We start from the raw sequence: 3,895 nt of genomic DNA, 5'->3' as shown, positions 1-3,895 counted from the left end.
TTGGCAGTAGTTTAATAATCTGCTTTAATTCTTCTTCAAATCCAACATCCAAGATACGATCTGCTTCATCAATAACCAGACACTGTAGATTTTTATACATAAACCCTGGAGTATTTTGCATGTGGTCCAGGAGGCGGCCAGGGGTGGCCACGATGATGTTGATCCCATTAGCCAGTTTCTGGGCCTCTGCAGACCTGTTGCTGCGCCCATGATCAAGCCGTACGTGTGAACGTGGTGGGTCATGAGCTCCTTAAGGACACCAAACGTCTGCATGGCCAGTTCTCTAGTAGGAGACAGAATAAGGGCCCCTGTTCCGTTCCTGGGCATGAACTTTAACTTAACAATGAGTTCAATCACAGGGATGAGAAATGCAAGGGTTTTGCCACTGCCTGTTTTTGCAGCTGCTAAGAGATCCCTGCCTTCCAGAAGTGGTCTAATACTTTTATGTTGAATTTCAGTCATGTTTGTGAAACCCATTTCTTTTATTGCCTTCAGAGTGTTTTCATTGACAAGATCAGTTAGAGAAGCAAAAGAAGTATCCTCAAAAGCTCCTGTCAGTCCTAAGGGCAGGCTGGGCACCTCGCTGTCACCGTCCTCACCACCTGACTTTCCCACACCATCTTTTGTTTGTCCAGGAGTCTCGGTGCTTTCTTCAGTTTTTGCTTTTTTGGTATCAGGCCTGGCATCATTCACTACTTTTCTCTTCTTCTTCTTTTTCTTTTTTGATTCTGAGTTGGGAGACTGGGTTGCTGCTTCTGCCTTGCCTACCATGGCAGGTTTCGGGGGGGACTTTTGAACTCTGACATTTTCCACCGCGTCTTCACGCTCATCTCCATTTTGAGTTTCTGTCAAGCTCCCATTTGCGGAACATTTCAGAGGTTTTTTAACTTTTCTGACGTTCCCTGTTTCTTTAGGCTCATTTCCATTTTGAGCTTCAGACAAGCTGGCAATCACAGAAAGTTTTGCAGATTTTTTAACTTTCCCAGCTTGCCCTGTTTCTTCAAATATATCTCCATTTTCAGCTTCAGGCAAGCCCCCATTCGTAGAATGTTTTAGGGATTTTTTAACTTTTTTCTTAACGCTTGTTTCTTCGGGCACAATGCCATTTTGAATTTCTGACAGGCTCACATTGGAGGTTCCCAGCAGCTTTAGGTTCCGCTGCCGCAGTTTGAGGTTCTGCTTCTCGATCTTCTTACGCAGGAGTTTCATCTGCAAGTGCGACATGCTTGCGGAGAAACCAGGGTCCCAGCGCGACTCTCCCGGCTGACGTTACTTCCTTTGAATTGGTATCTTATTGTGGCTTGAGATTTGCATTTTTTTCTAGTGGTTAGTGATGTGTTGAATATCTTTTTTGTGTGTTTATTGGCCATCTGTGTATCTCAATTGGAAAAAATGTCTATTCAAGTCCTTTGCCTATTTTTAAGTTCAGAGTATGTTTAATTGTTATGGTTCAGTTGTAGGAGTTTTTAAAAAATATAGTCTGGAGGTTAATCCCTTATCCGACTTGCAGTTTTTCCTCTTGTTCTCTGATTTGCTATTTTATTCTGATGATATTCGTGTGTGTGTGTGTGTGTGTGTGTGTGTGTGTGTGTGGCACCAGGGATTGAACTCAGGACCCTGCATTTGCCAGGCAAGTGCTTATTCTACTGAGCTATCTCCCCAGGCCTCCTGATGGTATTCTTTGATTTACAAGTATTGCTCTTTTTTTTTTTTTGAGAAAACTTGTTACTTTGTAGTGCAAGTTCATCTTGAACTTAACTTTGTAGCCCACGCTGCCCTCAAACTCAGTGATCGTCCTGCCTCAACCTCCTGGGTGTTGGGATCACAGGGGTGCCCTGCTGTACCCACCTTTTTTTCCAGGCTTTTTGTTTGCATTTGGTGGTGCTGGGGACTCAGCCCAGGGCTTCCACACTAAGCTGCATCTCCAACCCTTTTTGATTTTTTATTTCGAGACAGGGTCTCACTAAATCACTAAATTGCTCAGGCTGGGCTAGAATTTGTGATCCTTTTGCCTCAGGCTCTGAAGAGTGCAGGGATCGCACGCGTGTGCCACCAGGCCTAGCTAAAGCTTTTAAATTTTGATCAATCCAAATTTATCTTTTTTTGTTGTTGCTTGTACTTTTGGTATCATGTCAAAACATCATTGTTAAATCCAGTACTGTGAGGGTTTTTTCTGTTACATTTTTCTGCTTACAGTTTTATAACATTAGCTCTATGTTTAGGTCTTTGATCTATTCTGTGTTAATTTTTATAAAGGGTGTAAGATAAAGGTCCGAATTCATTTTGTTTGCCTGTGGGTATTCAGTTTCTTCAACACCATTTGTTTAAAAAGCAAAACAAAACTGTCTATTCTTCATTGTACAACCTTGGCACATTTGTCAAAACTCACTGGCCACAAGGTTCACTTCTGACCTCTCCTCCAGGCCGACATAGAGACCTTCTTCGTTTCTGCTCTACTCCAGGGACTTCCCATGAACCTTGGGGTGCAAATTCAGGCCGTGCTAGAAAGCCCAGATCCCAGGGTCAGAGACAGAGTCAGACAATACCCTCCAGGGCAGGAGGAGTTTCCAGAATCCCCAGCCACACCTCTGCAGTTAGGGGGACAAAGGTCCTTCCCTCCCCCTGTGGCCTGGCAGGAGGGTGAGTGTCACAGCGTGAGTGTCTATAGGTCTGTCTTTATGGCAACACCATTTGTTTGGAGTATGACGGTTTTACTGTGAGTTTTGATTTCAGAAAGTAGAGTTCTCAAACCTTGTTCTTTTTTGAATGTATTTAGTACAGGGTCTCACTACACAGATCAGACTCATAGTGATCCTCCTGTTTTCAGCCTCCCCAGCGCTGGACTTACAGGCGTGTGCCACCATGCACAGTCTCAGTCTCAGTCTCAGCATGCCCTGGGAGCAGGGCTGGCATAGCATGCTGGGCTCGAACCAGGTCCCTGCATCTGCCTAAGCAGGTGCTTTAATCTGCTGAGCTATCTGGCCGGCCCCTTGTTCTTTTCCAAGATTGTTTTGGCTATTTGAGATATAGGAATTTCAGGTTGGATTTTTCTATTTCTGCAATGGATGCTGTTGGGATTTTGATAGTGATTTTTTTTTTTTTTCCCCAGAACCAGGATTGAACTCAGGCCCTTGCGCTTGCCAGGGAAGCGCTTATTCCACTGAGCCATCTCCCCGGCCCCCTTGATAGTGATTTGACTGTACTGACACTTGCCATTTTAAGGAGGACCTTGGTCAGCTAAGAGTTTCAAGGTGACCAGAAACCAACAGTCAAATGAGGATGCATGGTGCCTTGTTCACAAGGAGAAGGTAGACTTGGCACAGCAAGGGCAAGGACGAGGGCTTGCCTTCTGTTAGAAGAGTACAGGCCCAGGATCAAAGAGAGCTTCTCCACAGGAGTTACCCCTGCCTATGATGGACAGTGTTTTTGTGAGCCTCTGGAAGGTTCCTCTGTCCTTCACTAGGGTTTTCAGTTCTCTTACACCCCTAGTTGATGTATTAAAGTGAGAGTTCTCTGTCGTGTATCTTAGGAACACTGACATTGTTTTTTGATGTGGCCAGGCCCTTTCCCTCACCCCAACCCTAGCCGTCATCCCTCCCTTGCAGGAGGAGCCTGACTCTTCAAAACCTGGAGGGCGAGGGGCTGGGGAATGAAGCTCAGTGATGGAATGTGCCTGGCAGGCATGAGTCCCCAGGTTGATCCCCAGGGTTACCACACAACGCACTAAATGGCCGTTCTGGGCCCTCATGTAGGTTGGTGGCCAGGAAGAGTCACTTGGCAGAGAGCAGAGACGACCCTGGGTGGTCCTCACAAGCGGAGCAGGCTGCAGCAGATGAGCTTTACCTGCAGTAGTGAAAGCAGACGTGGTCAGGCAGCCTCCTTGCCAAGTGAGAAG

At 45.9% G+C, this 3,895-nt stretch overlaps 1 pseudogene; it reads right to left on the bottom strand.

Moving 5' to 3' along the window:
- Positions 1-4: 4 nt before the first annotated feature.
- Positions 5-1,271, bottom strand: LOC101576192 (annotated as a pseudogene).
- Between the last annotated feature and the right edge of the window lie 2,624 nt (positions 1,272-3,895).

Source organism: Octodon degus, unplaced genomic scaffold (assembly GCF_000260255.1).
Source record: "Octodon degus isolate 3935 unplaced genomic scaffold, OctDeg1.0 scaffold00029, whole genome shotgun sequence".
In the NCBI taxonomy this organism is placed as follows: domain Eukaryota; kingdom Metazoa; phylum Chordata; class Mammalia; order Rodentia; family Octodontidae; genus Octodon; species Octodon degus.
This window is presented reverse-complemented; position numbering and strand designations above follow the sequence as displayed.